At 35.9% G+C, this 22001-nt stretch overlaps 1 protein-coding gene and 1 pseudogene across 4 annotated transcripts in view; both read left to right on the top strand.

The window, feature by feature from the left end:
• The window catches only part of LOC138306390 (uncharacterized), a 256651-nt gene that overhangs the window by 5780 nt on the left and 228870 nt on the right, over positions 1-22001 (top strand). Inside the window, exons 2-3 of one of the 4 annotated variants that reach the window (XM_069246834.1) lie at positions 45-243; positions 6818-6952. The gene's annotated coding sequence lies outside the window, so the exon portion shown is untranslated. Of the gene's footprint in view, positions 1-44; positions 244-2830; positions 3194-6817; positions 6953-22001 lie in introns of those variants that run through there. The other 3 variants (XM_069246829.1, XM_069246833.1, XM_069246838.1) reach the window with 3 other exon arrangements.
• On the top strand, positions 15771-20364 carry LOC138306380 (uncharacterized; annotated as a pseudogene).

Raw genomic sequence — 22001 nt, 5'->3', positions numbered from 1 at the left:
TGATATTCCAGTCTATCTAAAATTACTATTTATTAATATTTAAGAGCGCATGCGCAGCCTTGTGGAGATATAATTGGTACTAAGGCAGGTAATCCAGTCACGACACGACTTGCGGAGCCTCTCGTATGATTTCGGAACACTTCGCAGCAGACGACACCGATTAGGCCTAACACACTGGAATATTGAATAGGCTGGAAAGATCTGGATAAATAATTGTGATAAAGTTACGAAGGTAATATCATGGTAAGTATAGAAATGCATCTTACTGACACGTTCATCATTTACATCGTTTTCAAATGAATACTTGCATACATATTGACAAAGAAGTTGTACAAGTAAATCTAGGCCTAATATTTGCTCATTTCCAAGTTTTTGCCAAATATCTTGAAAACTTTTTTTGTGTGAAAAAAGATTCTTCAGCATAATCTTGATTGTTCTCTATCCTTATTTCATAAATCTACAAGCCTAAGTGAAATGTAAATAATCTAACATGAAATATCTCAATTTTTCTAATTTCGGTCAGCAAATTTGCACAGATGGTATGTATTTCAAGCTCAAATATCTCAAAGCATAGTTCGAGAGCACCCATATTTTTTCACATATTTGAAATCTGCATGAAAAACTAACAAGAAAATTAGACATGTTAGAAAAAAAATGACATGTGTTTTCCCAAAAGTATGAAGCTACCTTAAAATCATATATAGCTCTATAGATCTACGGGAAAGTATACAAATGCTATAAGGAATCTACAAATAATTTCTACTTCCACGTGAAATTGAAGGGAAATTTGTTGTAAAACGAACTACATTTTTTTCAATATGCATATACAATATACAATGTAGTAAGAGGGTACAAGATAGAGGTTCAGGGTAGAGGTACGGTGTACATTTTTGAGGTAGAGCGTACATTGTAGAGGTAGAGGGTATAACGTAGAGGGTAGAGGATAAAGAGTACATTGTACTGGCAGGTTTTATGAAAAAGTCAGAATTTTGCAATGTTGGTTTGACCAGAAGACATTAGACGCCCTGGTCGGGTTTTGGATAATAAAATCAAGAACACATAAGTCCTTGATATGATATTCATTTTTCTTCCACAATAGGTGGAGTTATTCAACTCTCAGGTTATCAAATATACGATGCAGCTGTTAATTAACAATTTGTTTATACCGCACGTGGTATAAATTCTGTGCTTATTCTGATTGGCTGACACGGTGAACTTTGACCGAACTACCTATTTCTCAGTGTCACGTCAATAATAATAGAGTGACGTCATTCTATGTTGTGATTGCGTCATGCATTGACGTCAAGACTGATGTTGGAAAACGTACAGTATATGACGTCGCCGTTGTGTCAAAAACGTTACGTGTTTATGTGTGGCATAAAAATCTGTAACTCGTTTTGGCGGAAAAGGATCTTATTTGTGAGTTTGGTGGATGAAACGATTCTGAAACGGACTTGAACTTGATTACAATGGCTTGATGATGTGCGCATGATTTTTTATAGCCTGACAATGAGTGTTATATTGTTGAAGTAACTTTGAAAAATTGAATTTAATAATACGTCAAATGAAAATTATTTCATCCTAAAGTTTTTTTTTCAATTAGAAGAATTTTATATGAATGGATTCTTTAATAAAACATGACTTTTGAATATTAATTAGTGACTTTTTGCTGATGAAAATATCACTACATCTTATTTGCATATCTCGGCAAAACTCACGTTACCTTATCTTCGTCGGATTTCTATCGGCTAAAAGCGGATATAATTGTGGTAGAAACAGATCACACGACTCGTGGTTGTTGGATATTGAATTTATTCAAAGCGAGTGAGTTATTTTAAGAAATAACTCACTCGTGTGGAATACATTCCATATCCAACGAGCAATAGTTTTGTAACCTCTATATACATGTATACAACGTAAGCTTACATGGATTGTGTATTATGCAGTAATCGCGCAGAGATGTTCATTTATCTACGACAAGTACATCAATATATGTAATGCAGGTGTAAATCCCTATTTCCAATTAAGCTAGTACAAACTGATATCTCTGATGGAAGCTAATATTAAATAGTATATATCTGGCATGTATACGGGTATTTGTGTCTTCAAAATTGATATTTACAAACAAATAGTTTACATTAGATGACAGACGCAGAAAATCGCCACTCTTATAACTTATGCCAGTAAAGTAGGTCCCGTTGTCCTCGTGACGTCACAGGTCAGGGGTCCCGAATCGAGGTCAATGGCTTTCCCTTTGGGCTTCAGGTGTGTTCTAGAGAAAAGTCGCATTATCTCTAATACCGTAATCGCTATGAAACTCGTACTTTCTCCATTCTAAATTTTATCCAATGGATGTGTTTGTTCCAATTTAGGTCATGGTTGATGGTCGAATATTTCCCAGATTCTACATTATCTAAAATTTCGTTGTGAAGTGTGTAATTAAATTTAATATGGCTTTTCTTCCTGAAGATGTTAATAACAGCTAGCACACTTTTGGTATAAAATTATATTTGCCATTTATCTTCCCGGTCTTCTAGTGACTTCTATATCAATGTCCAGTTTATGACAGTCTTGCAGTGAAGAGATTTCTGTGTAGAGGAGGCAATCATCAAACCGCATATATACATATATAAATCGAAAACGGCCATGTATACATTAATTCTATGTACATCATACATGTACATGTATTCAGTACAGTACACAGGGACCTGGCACAACAAATTTTAAACCAACAGTTTACACACACACATATATATATATAATATATATAATATAACTATAATATTATATATGTACATGTAATACTGTTGTGTTAATCTTTTGTGCCAGGTCCCTGTGGTATAGTACAGATAATTAAAGTAACATGTAAAAGATATTTCCTAAAACTTATAAACTGATTTTATAGATATCCATAATACATTTCAAAACGAACCATTTGTGCCGTTTCGGTACAACCAGAAACATATATACATTATATGTTTATGTTTATGGTACAACCGTACCGATACAACTGGTACGATCAACTAATGGAACGCTAGCTATACATAGGATATACGTAACTTCCGCTGTGTCAAGGCGTTGTCAAACCAACAAGTCCCCGTATGAGGATGTACGTACCCATTATTGTACCTCCTGCAGTCATGTAGTGGATCGCACTGACAAAAATATCGACTAAATATCCCGGAATCAACAGGTAAATATCCGTCGGATCAGTCAGCTTAGGACAGCAATCGTTAAACTTGTACATTATACATGTAACTATGATTACGCTATAGTATTTTTTCAACTCACTAAATTAAACTTCCGTGTTCCTTGTATGGGTAGGGCCAAATAATCATAATCTGCCTGTACCCTTTGGGCCCTTCCCAGCATGACGACCATATATATATCGTATTATCAGAAATCTTCCATCCGGCAAGGGCTGTTATAATTAGAAGTTTAGAAGTTAATTATATAAGCAAGCTTTTAAGATAATTAAATTTTCAGTCCAGGGTATTTATTTTCACTGTCAGGTCCGGTGGTGAACCGCTAACTAAATTTCTGGCTGACATCACTGATCATGGTTCGAGTCCGATGTTTGCTTTTTGATTGTATGTTTATAACCAGAGATTTAATTATATAGTTTGGGATAAGGTAACTAGGGCTGTTCTGGCCATATCAACGTACACACGCTATTGTTATCGCAAATCCGGATGAACAAAAGTTACCACTACCAAGCCGTGAGTCTACGCACATATAGCTGGTTATGGCGAGTTATCATAGTGTTAGGCCCATGAAGAGCTGTGTACCGTACGGCATATTTAGTGACAACAAAACCGAGTTAACATATAAAAGTGTAAACTCATACATATGGCATTAGATGACGCCACATCGCATGCTTTAATAGGTATAGTATACTGTTGCTTGTATTTTTTTATTTTATGAGAAACAGTGAACATTAAAAACCAATTCAATGAAAGTTCATGTAATTTAATTTAACAAACTCGATAGCGAAAATGATATGTAGAAATACAGGACATAGTATTAAAGCTGTATCTATGATTACAGAGTGGATAGCAAAATGGGAAGAAAGAAACGTGACACCTATCAATTTTAAATGAGTAACCATTTTAATTTCAATTCTGCAATTAGTAAATAGATTAGCTTGGTAAAGGCAATATTTAGAATAAATGGGTAGTTCTAGTTTAGCGGAACCGGATGTTAGATAACATAAATAATCACCGTGCGATGATTTATAAAATACGTTCTATGCATTATAAAATAAAGCTGTTTGGGGAAAATCAAGATTAGAAAAAAAAATATCCTTTTACAAACTTACTATATAGCCTTCGAGACACAGGTAAATGGACCCCCGTTGAGTTAAGTGAGGCGATGACCTGGGGCGGTGGCCAGGTGTTCTGGCCGACGGTTCACCTGATGACAGTATGACCACCTGTGATTATAGCAGTTGCAAATCACTTTCCGTTATTTAGGTATCAAATTATTGTTATCTATCACAGCTCAATCGGACACTGTATCTCTTCGCCATGATATATTGGGTACATTAGATAACTAGTGACACTTGTACTTGACATTTAAAAGTTTCCATATGTACAAACTCAATCAATAGACAATATCAATATTTGAAAAATAAATGGAAAGTCAGCCAATTAAAATCACTCATTGCGCATGTTGTGCGTTTTAATTGTGCTATCGGCCCGACCCTATCGGAACGTTAACAGTATCGTCGCCAAAATTTTAGGGTAGCTGATAGCTCGATGATTTGTGTACAGTTTTTCCGACAATGATCAAAGTTTAATATGTTTTAAAAACTTCAATTTTTAACCAAAAAATGTAAAATTTAAGCCAAATTTTAACAAATTACTTGCAAAAAAAAAATATTTTTAATTTTTGAAATCCCGCTCACGCGGTGGGTTTTATATATACTAATTCGCCGTCAATATTTCTCGGATATTTCGCGTTGTAAAAATGGGGTCCGCTATAACCATGATGGTTGAGGAAATTCACAGTTAACATTATGTTTATTTAGTGTAACACCTCTACAATTATGAAAATGTGATGGATTAATTAAATAAATAATATTTTCAATAAAGAGCAAACTTTAAGCTATTTGGGTTTTTTTCTGTTCAATCCTGAGTAGATCGCATCATAGTTTCAATATGGCGTTGTTAGACTGTACTCGGCTGTTATTTAGACAAGCGATGCACTCTGGGAAAGCTTCCGCTGCGGGCGTCGTTAAGTAAGGCTATGAGGTCCCTTCTTATCCCTACTATTTAAATCTCTGATATAACATGGGAAAAGTGACATTATATTGTGATTGTTACTGTAGTTGCTAATATTCATGGGGTTTTCATTTCGCCCTCTTCTGTGTGTAAATCATTTTTAGTCCAAGCTACAGAAAAAAAAATGTCTGACTAGATTACAATTGAAACTCGATAGCTGAATTGGCATTCTATCAGCGATTGTTTCGGCTTATTGAATTTGCCATCGATTGATCTATTTGAGAGGCATACAATCACAATATATCGATAGTGTGAAGTATTGTTACACCCCTAAACACGCTGATCATACTTGTAAAGTGTGAAAGCGGATGGATAAAGTGTGTTTTCGGGTGGATAAAATGCTAAAATAGATAAAAACAAACATGGTCAGATTGACAAGGATATATCAACCCTCGTGAAATGATATTGGTGTATACATGTATTATATAAACACTCGGCACAAGCCTAGCGCTGGCCAGCCAAAATCTTTCACTTGAAAAAAAGAGATAAATATAATCTTACTTGGTCTGTCAGGTGGACATGGATATCTCAGGGTTGACAGATCCATGTTTGGTTAATTTTCTCCCACACTTAGTAGAAAAAATATGAAATTTTACTTGCTTTCCAGCTTTTTCATTGTGCCACTATCACAGGAACTTCGTTATGTGACAAAATTGATGATGTCATTGACAGTGCACGCAGTGGTTACACACCACATGTATTGATGACGTCACGTGTGTAAGCTGTCTGAAAGCCCCTGTGTAAGATGTAATCATTTTCCGAGCAACCACTTGATATCCCTATGAAGTATGAGAGAAATCCCTATTCACTGAATTGACAGGCTCATATAAAATTATGTTAATATTATCCAGTAGGGCAAGGCAGCCTTCACGAACAGAACAATTACATGACCTCACAACAATACTATATTGTCAAGACGTCTTATCTTGATAAAAAATATTCCAATAACCGGCGATGCTATGCATTTATGAAATGTCAACTGAAATCACATAAATAATATTAACCCTATAACCTTACTACTGAGTCCACTTTTGCTCAGATCCCTGGGTGGTCTTAATAAAGGTTTTACTGTATTTTTTTTCAAAACTAGTTTCCCAAGTCATATATATATATATATATATATACCAAAAAGTGTACTCTTTTAGTAATCTTGGTACAATTACTCAAGGGGTTACTATCACTGTCGTCATATCAACCCCTAGAATACAAATGTATATCATTGTATGTCGTATAGAAAAACCGAACGCAGTTCATGATCAGGAGGACAAACCTGACCAATCACAGGCTTGAGTAGACCTGCTTTGAAGAGAGAGTGACGACTAAACTTCAAAGCCACATAGTCAACTACAGTGTACTGTTATTCAAGGACCAAACTACTACTTGTCTCATCGGTACTTTCACCCAGAGCCATGATTGTTATGGCATACATGTATTCCAGGGGTGGCTTAGTGACAGTGATATTAACCCCTAAATTATCATGGATAGTCATTTAGCTGATTTAAAGTTTTACTCACTTTTACCTTTATGTTTTACAGGTAGCTGATTTGTAAGATTGTTTTGGTATGGTGGCCAGTGATACCTTACTTTAGAAGTAAACAAGACATTTTGAACCATAACATCGTGTGACATCTAACAAGAACAACCATTGGCTCCTGTTGCTGCGACAAGTGGTATTAAACTGATTATAACTCAAATTTTAAATATGATTTCACTTTCCTAAATTTTCAGTCTATTTGTTATAATAGAAATACAGTTATATCGAATGAAATTACACAGAAATGTTTTATTTTATGAAATTAAAAAACAAACAAATAACTTTCTGTTATGACCTTGGTTCTTACAAATAATTGTAATTTATTATGATGTAAAATATTCAATTTCATCATTTTAGGTCACCTGAGACGAAGTCTCAAGTGACCAATTGTAATTTTCCATTTGTCAGTTGTCGTGTGTCGTCCGTCGTGTCCGTAAACAACTTATATTTTTCTACTTCTCCAAAATTAATGAAACAAATTCAGTTAAAGTTTGCAAAAAACCCTTCTAAGACATCAGTCCAAACGAAATTGTGAATTATAGGGCCCTCACCTCCCAGGATGCTGTGAAAGGGGCCAAAATGGGTAAAATCGGCTAAATTTTGCTAAATTTTCCCGAAGGGTCAAGATGACCTATTGTCATTATGCACCGTCCGTCGTCATGCCCCGTGCGCCGTCCGCTGTGCGTAAACTATTCATTTAAACGACTTCGTCTCTATAACCGAAAAGCCCAGGGTATTCCAGAGGCCTAGAGACCTGATATTGGCCCTGTGACACGCTGGGATGAAGGGCTACCAAGTTTGTTTTAAATGTATGACCTTGACCTTCATTTAAAGTCACTTGGATCAAAGAGGCTTTGATCATTATATAACTTCTTGTACAGTATATAACTAAGACCCTGGGTACTGATAGTTGGCCTGTAGCATGCTTTAATAAAGTGCTATCAACATTGTTTGAAATGAATGGACATGACCTTCATTCAAGGTCACAGGGGGTAAAATAATGTTACAATTGTGAAAACATACATACTTACTGTGTATTTCAGTTCGATACTATATGTTGTATTAACAGTCAGATGATCTGTTAAGGCCATTGGGCGTACTCTTGTTTGCTAATTAGCAAATAAGATGTTTGTGAAAAGAAATACACAAAGTTGTGCAAACAATGTATTTTCACATAAAACAGAATTGCAAAGAATTTTAAAGGACAATTTTTAATCGTACAAATGACGGCATCACATGCGTGGGCAAAACAATCAAATTACTAGACTTTGCATTTTAATATTAGTGTATCTGTCAGACAATACAATCTTAGTGGATCCAACTTCGGTTTTTGATTTGTAGGTAACCTCTAGATCTCAACTCTGACCTTGGAACAAAAATGGCTTCCTTCGTAAAACCACTACACGATGCGACTGGTTTTAGACAAAAACAAAGATTTGAATCAAGTGTAAGACAGTTTGATTTTTGTCTCCTTATATAAGTCTGGGGTCGGTAAACGACCCCATTCTCAATGCCTTAACGCCAGACTATTTTTTTCTCCAAAGTACAATGAAAAATTCCCAAATCAAATTGCTGAAAAAATTTTATTTGCAAATAGATAAATGTCCCGGAAATCCTCTCCCCTCGTTGTCTAATCTAAAACAAGCTTACTCTGAAAAAAACTGTTTCGCATTGGTCGTGTCGTACCTTTTGATAAAATGAAACTAATTTACGTGTTTTACAATATCTAATTACATAAATACCATGATTAGTGTAATGGTAACATTTCCCAAAAACTGCTTTTCACTTTTGCGATTGAAAATTCCCAATTTGATACAAAAAACTTCCCAAAATACCTGAAAAATCACTGTTAAGAAGAAGTTATTTTTGGTTAGACAATAAATTATGTGCCAAGATTTCTGGTCAAGTACCTAACTTACTTACTGTATAACTTATTCGGTTATTGATGTTTTTTATGTTACAGATTTAAATTAACATTCAAAAATGGCTGCCAAGCGAGAGACCAAGACAGAAGATATCAATGAGGAAGTCATTTTAAAACATAATATCTTGTTGACGATCTGAGTGTACAGATAGTGGAAGAACGACTTTCAGTCATTGATAGATCTATTTAAGGATTGTCCCCTCGGGCCAAAAGACTTAATCAACATTACAACTGTTCAAGAGCTATTTGTTAAGCTCAAGAAAAACGAAAACATCAGCAGTCTGGACGCTATGAATATTTTACCTGAACGGTTAGAAAAGTTGATAAAAGTTTGGCTTTCTTATGTGAGAAAAGAAGAACAGCGAGATTAGAGATATTCAGAACGCAGGTAAGCTTTGCTTCATGCAAAATTTTATAATTATGATTTCTTCATCTAATTGGCTGACATTAATTAATTGTATACCGCTATAATAATTTTTGACTTGTGTCCTAAAGTAATAATGTTGTCCGCCTGTCCAAAACTGTCTGTCTATTTTGTCAGTCCATAACTGTCTCAAATCACTGAATTGATCAGCAGAGACTTATAATAAGATAATTGATCAGGGACTTGTTTTATCATTTCTAGACTTGACCATACTTGATCAGGTTCATAGACTTGATCTCATATTTCAAATACCATTACATTGATTCAGTAGATTTCCATATCTCGGCATTTATAATATTATTAAATTATATTATATTGATATTTGATATATACAGTGACTTGATCAAAAAATTGACTATAATAGTTTTAACTCTGCCTTTCTTGTAGGTCTTCACCAGCGAAACGATTGCGAACGGAGCAGGAGTGTATCCAGCAGTCTAATTCAGGTGTGTTTATTAGACTTTAGCATGCTTACAGTAAGACAAAGCCTTATGCTATGGAAATTGACAAACAATCCTAGCAATCTGATTGGTTCAATTATTCCAACAATTTACTATCACACCTATGATGATGACACAATCTTCCTACAAATATTGCCCGCCATTATTCAAGATAATTTTCTGTGTGAATTCAAATTACCATTCAAACTGAAAATTTTAGCATGTCTTGATTATTGGACACTGACATATTCATGTCAAAGATGATATGAAAATACATGCACCTATTAGTATACGTTAATAAGAATATATTCTCAAGACGTGGGAGAAAAATTGACAGAGTATTTGCTTCCCTTTGTTTCTCTCGGTCAGTGCACATTTGAAGGTCACGATTGAGAAAACACTAACAAGCTTCCCAAATTTGGAAATTCATATCAATTACTATATTAGTTATATTGAAACTGAATGTTATCAGCTGAAAAATACTTAATACTAGCATTGGTCGTATGGGCTGAGACAACCAATCCTATATATTGAATAGATCAACTACTGCTTTTCAAATTGATCTCTTGATCAGCAAAGATCAGCATCAGCAGAGACTAGACCAGTACTTAGCGATTTGATCAGTAAAGCTTTGACCAATACAGGACTTGTTCAGCAGAGACAGAGCAGAGCAGACTTGATCAGACTTGATCAGAGCTCTTGACCAGCAGAGACTTGATCTTAGATCAGTAGAGATTTGACCCCAGTAGAGACTTGATCAGCAGAGACGCAGAGCCTTGACCATCAGCAGAGACTTGATCACAGAGACTTGATCACCAGACTTTGATCAGTGAGACTTATCAGACTTGACTTTGATCAGTCAGCAGAGACTTGATCAGCAGAGAGACTTGATCAGAAGAGATTTGATCAGAATAGGACTTGACCATAAGTAACTTGATCAGTAGAGACTTTGACTCAGTAGAGACTTGATACTTGATCAGTGAGACTTGATCAGCAGAGACTTGATCAGCAGAGATCAGTAGAGACTTGATCAGATCAGAGTAGAGACTTGATCAGTAGAGACTTGATGAGTAGAGACTTGACCATGAGAAGCATCACTTCAGCAGACTTGATCACTGAGACTTGATCCAGTAGAGACTTGATGACATCAGCAGAGACTTGATCAGCAGAGAGATCAGCAGACTTGATCAGCAGAGACTTCAGCAGAGAACTTGATCAGCATACTTGATCAGCAGAGACTTGATCATCATCAGACCAGAGACTTTTGACAGCAGAGACTTGATCAGCAGAAGACCTAACTTGATCATCAGCAGAGACTTGATCAGCAGAGTAGAGACTTGATCAGCAGAGACTTGATCAGTAGAGACTTGATCACAGAAACCTTATCACCATCAGATACTTGACCCATAGAGACTTGACCAGTAGAACATACTTGATCAGCAGAGAGACTCCCCGCAGAGACTTAATCAACTAGACTTGATCAGCAGAGACTTGATCAGTAGAGACTTTATCAGCAGAGACAGATCAAGACTTGATTGATTAGCATACTTCATGACCAGAGAGACTTGACCAGTAGAGACTTGACCAGACTAGAAACTTTATCATGCTGAGTCTTGATCAGCAGGAGACTTCACCATCAGAGGCATCACCAATAGAAAATTGAGTCGCCACAGAAATGACCAGAAACCATTGACCAGCAGTGACTTGACCAGTAGACTCTATCCACAGAGACTAGATCAGATAAAAGTGATCACTCAGTGATTGATCAGCAGAGACTGATCAGCAGAGACTTGATCAGGAGAGATCAGCACTTGATCTTGTTATCAGAAACTTGACCAACAGAGACTTTACAGCAGCGAGCATACTTGATGAGAGAGGACTTGATCAGGCAGAGAACTTTAATCAGCAGGGGAAACTTGGTCTAAGGGACCTGACCCGCAGACTTGATCATATAAACAGAGACTTAATCAGCAGACTTGTAAGTAGAATTTGATCAGCAGAGACCTGACCAGAGAGAAACTTGATCAGTAGAAACTTGATAAAATAGGGACTTGACCCGCAGACTTGTTCAGCAGAGAGCTTGACTCTATATAAAAATTGATCAGCATACTTGACCAGAGCCAGAGAGGATCTGACCAGCAGAAACTTGATCAAAAACAGAGACTTATCAGCAGACTTGGTCAGATGTATGAACTTTGATCAGCAGAGACCTGACCAGAGAAAAAACTTGATCATTGAGTAGAAAACTTTGATAAATAGTGGACTTGACCCAGCAGACTTGTTCAGCAGAAGCTTGACCTTCAGAAAACTTGATCATCATCAAACTTGAGCAATAGGGACTTGACCCACAAACTTGGATCGGCAGAGGCTTGGCCATAAAGAGACTTGATTTCAGGCATAGAGTTGACCATGTGAGGTCAGAGAGACCTAACAAGCAGGAGACTTTATCAATCAGCAGAGACTTAATCAGCAGACTTTGTCAATAGGGACTTGACCAGCAGAGACTTGATCAAGCAGAGACTTGAACAATAGTGATACTAGATTGGTAGAGGCTCCTGGTCACTCATGTAGACACTTAATCAGATGAGCCTTTATCACACAGCAAACTTTAATCAGCAGAGACAGCATTAACTTGATCAGTTAAGGACTTGACCAGCAGAGGATTCTTGACCACAGATGAGACTTAGTCTGTAGACCTGTCACTTCACAGAGACTTGATCAGCAGAGACTTAGGACCACACAGAAACTTGATCAGCATACTTGGACCAGAGAGACTTGACCAGCAGAAACTTGATCTGTAGGGGACCACCCCCCCCCCCCCCCCCCTGACAAGCAGAGTCTTGACCAACAGAAAACTTGATCAGCATACTTGACCGGAGAGACTTTGCCAGAAGATACTTGATCAGCAGACAGACTTGGACCAGAGAGACTTTATGTGCAGAGACTTTATCACTCAGCAGCCAAGCTTAATCAGACGAGACTTGATCAACAGAAATTTGATCAGCGATACTTGACCATTTCAGTAGAAACTTTATCACTCAGCAGAGAGAGATCTATTCAAACAGAGACTTGATCTGATTAGGAGACTTGATCAGTTGAGAATTGAAATGCAGGAGACTTGATCACTCAGGCCCCAAGAGACATGTTCAGCAAATTTGGACTCCATCAGTATAGACTTGACAAGTAGAGACTTGTTCAGTACAGACTTAATCGCTTAAACAAGAAAATCTTGATCAGACTACTTGACCTGCAGAGACTTACTTCATCACTCAGCCGAGAGACTTGATCTACAGAGAAGACTTGACCAGTAAAGACTTGATCATAGTACAGACTTAATCAGTAGACTTGACCTGCAGAGTCTTGATCAGCAGAGACTTATTCTTACTCAGCAGAGACTTGATCAGTTTAATAAGGACTTGGACCAACAGAAACTTGGTCAGCATACTTGATTACAGCAGAGACTTGGTCAGTAGGAACTTGATTCTGCCTTATCCAACAGATTACTATCATCAGCATACTTGACCCGAGAGAAACAGAGACTTGTGATCAGATCTGAGACTTGACAGAGAGACTTGGTCAAAATATTTGATCACAGAGACTTGACCAGCAGAGACTTTGACCGGTAGAGACTTGAATCAGCAGAGATTTGACCAACAGAAACTTTATCAGCTACGTGACCAGCAGATGTCTTTTATCACTCAAGCAGAGACTTGTTTAGCAGAGACTCGATGTTGTAGATACTTTTCTGTAATCAGAGAAACAGTAGAAATTGATCAGCTGAACTTGATCAGCAGAGACTTGATTTGAAACAGTGACCTTTTCAAAACTTTTACGACTTTCCTCCAACAACAAAAACCTGGTACGTCCTTACATATGACCTTGGCTATTAATAGGACGTTTAAACTAATAAAACCAAACCAACCTTATTTATTATAATTTCTATGTCTGTAAAACTGGAGGAGGATATTATTGTGTTAGTGTCAGTCTGTCTGTCTCTCTGGTGTCGCTCCGGTCTTGCTTTCTGGATTGATGGTTTTCAGTTTATAAAACTTTCTGAATTTAGTGTAAATTTTGTTTGAAAGTCATGCAATGGTTTTTATGAGGTAAAACATCTCTGGGTTGAGGTGGATTCAAATAGGTCAACTACTATATGTCACTTACTTAGTATAGATTAAGGTTCAATTGGTACAAATCAGGTGGGGACCAGTAGGGGTGTATAATTTGTTTGTATTATATAAGATTAAGAACATGCAATTTGGTCGCTGTTGTGGTATGTCGCCCTTAAAGAATCTAAAATAAGAATATAAGGCTTTGCACTTTGCCATTATTTAGGTCCATACTGTAATTTATGAAATAATAATATTGGTTGGTCTACATACAAAACATGTTCATGTACTGAAATGTTAGGAATCTTGAGAATCATATTATGTTTCTTGTTTTCTAGGTGGTCCTCCTGCCGCAGATCCATGTGCAGCAAGCTCAAGTCACTCCCAAAGTAAGTTTCACAGGTGAAACTTTGGATATGATAAAGCAATATTGAGCGTTCTCAGTTATTAATTAGTAGTTAATGTAATGTATGTAGTCATATGGCAAGATATTGTAATACAGAAATAATGTAATGTAACTAGTCATATGGCTAGATATTGTAATACAGAAATAATGTAATGTAATGTAACTAGTCATATGGCAAGATATTGTAATACAGAAATAATGTAATGTAACTAGTCATATAGCAAGATATTGTAATACAGAAATAATGTAATGTAACTAGTCATATGGCTAAATATTGTAATACAGAGATATATGCATTAATAATAAAAACAAGGGATTTTTAGCTCACCAGGCCAGAGGGACCGGTGTGCTTATACCATGATGCAGCATCCATCGTCTATCCGTCCATCCGCCAACATTTCCTTTAAATCACTACTAGGCATAAATCTACATTTTGTTTGTTTGTTTGTTTGATTAATTAACGTCTTATTAACAGCCAGGGTCATATAAGAACTGCCTCCCATGTATGTGGTGTGCAACTTGTATATTGTATGAAGTGCATGTTTTGGGAGGCTGCGGTATATTCGTGTTGTGTCTTCTTGTAAAGTGGAACTCTTGACCTTTTTATATCACTGAAACATGCTGAAGACACCGAGCAATACACCAAACCGGGTCACATTATACTGACAACGGGCGAACCAGTTGTCCTATTTTCTGTATGCTGAGCGCTATAATTAGCAGTTCTACTTGGATTATATCCTTTTTTGGCCAGAAACATTATTGGGGAAGGGGAAAAGAGTTTATATAAATCAAGGGTCTGAACCCCGGAGGCAGGAGTGGTGGGCATGGGGTCCAATAGGGATAATAGAGGTAAATTCTTTAAATTGCTACTAGTCATATAGTTCTACATGGATTGTATACTAGTTTGGCCAGGAACATGCTTGGGGAAGGGAAACAGTGTTTATATAAATCTTGGCTCTGACCGCCCTGGGGCAGGAAAAATGGAATCAAATTGGGGAAATAGAGGTAAATTCTCTTGATTTTGCTAATAATCATAGAGTTCAGGCCAAAAACATCTTTGGGGCAAAGACAACAGTTGTATGAATTTTGGCCCTGGACTAGTAGGAGTTAGGTCTGTCAGAAATTAGTTAAAAAGAAAATCTTAAATAGAGGATCTTACATGAGTGGCTATATAATATGACATTTATCAAACGGGTTCACTAATTTGATATGCTACGAGCCTTTAGGCTGCATGGTGGCATCAAATTATTCAAGAGTTTGATAAATTTCATATTACGAGTGTAATATTCTACTTATCACATAATTTTTATTAAGAGAAATATAAGTGAAACTTTTAATTTTGTCTTTATTTAAAACAGTAGAAATCTGGTTCGGATGTGACGTTTCCATCTACTGAGACAATCATGCGACGTCATATATAAATTATGACGTCAAATTATATATGACGTCAAAACTGCATGTGACGTCATAATAATGCTATAACACATGTGTCTTACGATATTGATGACATGACCATATGACATGGCTGCATTTATGTGATACAATCTAATAGTCTATATATATTTTTATATGTGGTGGCTGAGCGATTAAAATGTTTCTACATAATTACCACAAGCCCTCCACCTCTGGATCGCGAGTTTGAATCCCATGTTGGGATTTGTCAGGTACTGTGGTTTTTCTGTGGGTACTATGGCTTTCATCCACTAACAAAGCTGGCATGTTAAACTAAAAGGATCCAAACCCTGTACTTATGGATTTGCTTTGTTTAACATACCAGGTGAGCGATACATGTGCTCTGAGCCCCTCATTCATTTTCAACTGCCCTGAACGCTTATTTGGTCGAATATGGTACATATATTTGGCATTGAAACAGAGTGCAACAATATCGTAGACAAGACAAGTTGTGTGAAAAAAAATAGAAGAGTATATATATAACTGAATCATACCTACATGTAAAATGTTATTTTTTTATTATTTTACAGAGATTCATTCTGACCTTTTACCTGTAATAGGTGAGTCTTCTCGGCGTATACATTGATGTATTTATTATATGTTAATACAGCGTGAGGATGTAAAGGTATTCAAGAGTAATAAACAATCCTTGACTCAACAATACAATTTTATATTGTGACAATTTCAGCAACTTTTACAAGCTGTTATTTTTTTTCTTTATTAGAATCAACTAGAAACATGATCAAGACAGAAAAAGAAAAAAAAATCATGCCGACTCAAGCTTACCATGATGCTCAAGACAAGCTCCGAAAGAACAGAGTTTTAGTGATCAAGGGGAACACAGGGGACGGAAAAACGTCTACTGCCTTCCAAATTTTAAATTGGCTTATAGAGGAGCAGCAATGCAGAACGCCACTTCAGCTTCATAAAATTGAGAAATTGGATTTACTAGCTCCACATTCTGATGTTGCTTGTATTATTGATGACATATTTGGTGAGAGAGATATTGGTCGATTGGATGTGCAAGAGTGGAACAAAAGGCTTAAACATGTAGAAACACTTTTTGTTAGTAAACAAAACCAGACAAATTACTTACTTATCACCATTCGAAATGAAATATTTAATGTTTTGGAAGGAAAATCTCTAGGGACAGTTTTTATGAAAGACAACATTATTGATCTTAGCTCAAATGAGTACAAAATCAAGGAAGAAAAACAAAAACTATTAGCAATGTACACCCCAACAAATCTGACATGGACAGAGGAAGAAGAGAAAAAAATTCTAGGTTATGCAACTCATATTGGATTCCCTCAATGTTGTCAGCTTTTCTATAATTCTGTTGAATTACAGAAAAAACGAGCAGCAATTTTTTCGAGAAACCAGTTAAATTTTTCATACAAGCTCTGTCAAATTTACCAGAATGTTCTGCCATTCTGTTTCTCTTCCTCAATGATGGGGAAATAAAGTTAAATGATCTTGACCCAAATGGGGATAAAGTAGACAAAACATTGTTAGAACAAGCATTTAGGATTAAACTGGTTAATAGTGAGGATAGGACAAAAAGGGAGTATGAGGAGAAAGTAGATTTTGTAAGAGAGAGTTTAGATAAGCTATTAGGATTTTTGGTAAGGAAGGAGAAACAATTGGTCTGGTGAGGAAGTGTACAGATTTCATCATGATTCTATATATGTCACAGTAGCTCTGTTGTATGGAAAGAAAACACCTGTTGGCTACATAAAACATTGTCCAAGAAAAGCTCTTAGTTATCTAACAACTGTAAAAACATCTACAGACATGGTTGTCATATCACCTGGTCATTACAATGATTTGTGTGAACGTTTGCTCCGAGAGTTTGAGAGTGTGAAGAAGTATGATTATGAAACTGTGATTGGTTCTCTAGATGTGTGGAAAGAATTTGTTGAGATATTTGATAAGTATTTGAATGAGAAAAAGGTTAATAAACTCAACATATTGAATAAAGCATGTTTGGCTGGATCAGCTGAAATAGCTTTGTATCTATTGAAAAATGGTGTGAAACCTGACGAGGACACAGATTGGTGGAGATTGATTACAAGAGGTCGAGGTTTGGTGAGGGAGATCTAGATATACTCAAGGAAATTGTTGTTTACTTGAATGATGAGATGAAACAGAAATTGTTAAATGAAGCATGTGGGTCTGGATCATCAGAGTGTGGTATGTATCTGCTCAGTGTCGGGGTCAAACCTGACGAGGACACAATGTGTGGATGTAGTGAGGGGAGGGAGTATGGACCTGTACAATACAGTACGACAGTATGGTGTCACTCCTACAGGGAGGGATGGTTAGGGAGTGTTAGGTAGGAATGTCCTACATGTGGCGTGTGTGTTACAGAGAGAATCTATAGTAGCAGACTTGTGTAAAGATTACCCTGACCTCGTACATGGTACTGATGTGTTGGGACAAACACCGCTCCATGAGGCGGCGGAGACAGGAAACTGTTCTATGTTCCAGACAGTAGAAAAAACTGTACTTAAATGTTTGTGTAGACACCAATGTCTGAGAGTAGACGGTTCTTTGGTACATATAGATTGTGTGTGTAGTCAGTACATGTGTAAGTTAGTGAACCGTGACGGGGAGACTGTGTTACATGTGAGTTGTATGTGGGGACAAAAGGCTTTGTGTTTGTATATTTGTAGGTCTTACCCCGCCATGACGGCGTGTAGAGATAGGGACGGCCGTCATTGTCTACATTATATAGCTAGATATACAACAGATGTAGACTTATTTATTGAGGTGGAGAATGTTGTGAGTAAACACTTAGAATCATTACATCAACATCACAATATTAAAACGTTACTGGACGGGGAGGGGAGATCTGTTTTAGACTTGGCGAAGGAAAACACGGAGAGACTGGAACTGGGAGAGAGGAACCCTTTGTATGAACATCTTCTGGGAGTGTTTTCTAAATAAAAACAATACCATTCACACTTGTAAGTATACACAAATAATCATCACAAATCATATTAAACAATCATATATACATTCCACGATAAAATTAAGTATTTTCCAGAGGACAATCGATCCATTGTCGAGTTTATAGTCCCGATTTCACCGAACGACTTCGAGCTGCGCCTCTAGGGGTGTCCTCGACGACGTCCGAGTGCGGGTCACAAACTAGGACGTTAAGTCAGATCAATCAATCAATACACAGCAACAGAGTATTATGTAATATATATATTTAAAATAATGAGTAACATTGAATGATACTATTTTTCTTGTTTGTACAATAATTGATATGTTACGTATAAACCAGTCATTTAAACAAAATAAAATACAATGTTTTGATAATTCAGCAAAGTTGTTTTAGGTTTTTATATTTTCGTTTTTTGAAGAGCTAAACACATATATATTTCACTTTGGTTCAATAAAAAATTTTTTTTTATAAAAATTACGACTACAATATGAAAGACGATGTGTAAGCTATTCAGAATTTTTTTGTTTATTTATTTATTTATTTTTTTTTATTTTTTTTTTTTTTTTGATTGAAATAATTTTTTTTTTTGCTTTGGTTGTATGAAAAAAGAAGAGTTAAAAAAATCAAGACTTTAAAATCATTTATTTTGCTCTCGAACAACAAGTTCTCTTCTTTTTTAAGACATAACAGATAGTCGTTAGCGTTTTAACTAGTGTAATGAAAGGACATCGCTAAATATCGGAATCAGATTTTGTTTGCGGTACAAGGGAGACAACTCGTATAAGTACTAACAGCATTGCATGACGAGAGAAGTCGTACGAAAATGACAGAAGGTTTGAGTAGGTATGGGTCTGAGTTGTACATTTATATTATTTCAATATTTTGACTGACATTTTAAACCGGTTTCTCCAATAGATTTGTCGTATGAACCAAAGACATACAATAGATTATACATCTATGCGTTATCTTTGTGACATTGCTGGCATACATTTTATTGTAATTCAAGCTCAAACCGATATTCTAAAATTACCTTGTATGTGTAACACAATGCTAGATTTTATAGAAATGTAATCATTGGCTCCTCTAGGAATCGAACTCTGGTCCTCTGACTTGATAATCTGACGCTCGCAATCAGCTGATTAAGTTTAAGAAAGTGTCTCTATCCGAGAGGTATATTGCATAGTGTGTTTCTACATATGCATAGCTATAATTTAATGATGTCATATTTTGGATGCTCTCTAAAATATACGAAGACAGATTTTCTCTGCATTTAATGTATAAATGCTGAATATGCTAAGTGTGTAATTAAATGGTATGTATTCAAAATTACTCGTATGAAAGAGAGGTCTGTAGAAATATGTATTATGTCGATGAATTTTATACTGAGAGTAAATGTTACATTTGATCTATAAAATGTACATATTCTGTATATAACTTGGTACTGGGAGTATATGTTAGATTTGATCAATAAAATGTATATACATTGTATTATGTATATGATTTTTATACTGGTAGTTTATGTTGGATTTGATCTATAAAATGTATGTATTCTGTATATAACTTGATACTGGGAGTTTATGTTAGATTTGATTTATAAGAATAAGATAAATGTTTTATTTATATAACTTTAGGAGTATATGTTAGGTTGTGTCATATTCTTTGAGAATTTGCCATTCAATATTTCAGTTTCATTTGTCTTCAGTATTTGTTAAAGCCAATGGTACACAAACAGTATACATTTAATGCAAGAACATGACAATCTTGTCATAAGCAGGTGCTTTGTACTGTATTTAACAACGTTGTTAATATTGTGTGTATATAATAAAAATAAACATTCATAATACCATCTTCTGTTGTTGTGACATTTTAGGTTATTTGACCAGAACGATGAGCTATAGTCATCATGCTTTGTGACGTCCGTCGTCATGGCTGCAACTTGCTTTAAATGATCCTGAAATGACCCCGACAAAGTGCTGTTATTTTTCGGGTCAATCCGAAATCTAAGATGGCCGCCGCAATCGCCATCTTGAAAACATATTTTGACCTTCTTCTCAATTGCTGCACGTGCGATTTGGCTGAAATTTGGCTAAAATGATTCAGCCATGGTCCTAACAACGTATTATTATTATTTGGGTCGATCCGAAATCCAAGATGTTCACCAAGATATCATATCTAATAAATTTCCTATATGCCAGTTGCAAAGGTATTCAGATGACCGATTAGGTCCTTGGGCCTCTTCTTTATGATATGTACGATCTTAAATGAAATTTCATTTCATATATCTTATCGCTCCACGTTATATTTCCCTACATCTGGTTAAAATACAGATATTAATTATCACTACGTGTAATAAGAGGATCTGACAACATCCCATTAGGGGTTACGTTCTGGTGACCTTTGGAAATGGCCAATCAAATTGTTGCTGCCAGAATCTTGTCTGGTGACGAACAGTTTGAAAAAGCTGTCAGAATTAGTTTCATGTACGTAATCATCTCCCCCAAAGAGCACAACAAAGTTAATTACATGTATATATGTATACTGGGACGAAATAGCGTTTTCAAATGATGTAGCAAGGTGTAGAAAAAAATTTGATGTACAGGTGGAATAAAGGTCATCCGAACATGACCTCTTATGGGATTTTGTCAAATCAGATTGATTCCCTTAATGACATAAACAAATATATTACACGTGAGAAATCACTGGGTATTGGGCGGATTACGTGATAAATACAAATAAATTACATGTGAGAAATCACTGGGTATCGGGCGGATTACGTGATAACCATGTTGTGAAGAATTGCAGGAAATACAATTGTTTTGCCGATAAATCAAAGTATGGCTAAAGTTTTCGTCCTGGTGAACTAATTTCTAGATCCCTGTGACATTGGGATAGGTCCAATTATATATATATATATATATATATAATGTAACTAATTTTCAGATCTCTGTGTATATTAGGATAGGTTCAAATATATATGAACTGTAACTAATTCTTAGATCCCTGTGTACACCAGGATAGATCCAAATATATATAAACTATTACTTATTTTCAGATCCCTGTGTACACAAGGATAGGTCCAAATATATATAAACTGTAACAAATCATCAGATTCCTGTGTACACCAGGATAGGTCCAAATATATATAAACTGTAACTAATTTTCAGATCCCTGTGTACACCAGGATAGGTTCAAACATATATAAACTGTGACTAATTCTCTCAGATCCCTGTGTACACTAGACTGTATTAAAACATGACTATGATTTAATCTTTTGTTGTCACCAGTGCTTTATTTGGACTATTGTTCAAGTACGTGTTCTGTGTATAGGTACGAATCCGGATATAGGTACTAGTCGAGCGAGAGAATGGCAGATCGGATAGGACACAAAGCTACTCTATCGCATATTTTCTCTATATTAAATCTTGTTTAATATGACTAAAGTTTTAAACATTTACCTGATAACTTTTCACTTAGGAGATA

Source organism: Argopecten irradians, chromosome 13, assembly GCF_041381155.1.
Source record: "Argopecten irradians isolate NY chromosome 13, Ai_NY, whole genome shotgun sequence".
Classification (NCBI taxonomy): Eukaryota; Metazoa; Mollusca; class Bivalvia; order Pectinida; family Pectinidae; genus Argopecten; species Argopecten irradians.
The sequence above is the reverse complement of the archived record's forward strand: the minus strand, read 5'-3'. Positions and strand labels throughout refer to the sequence as shown.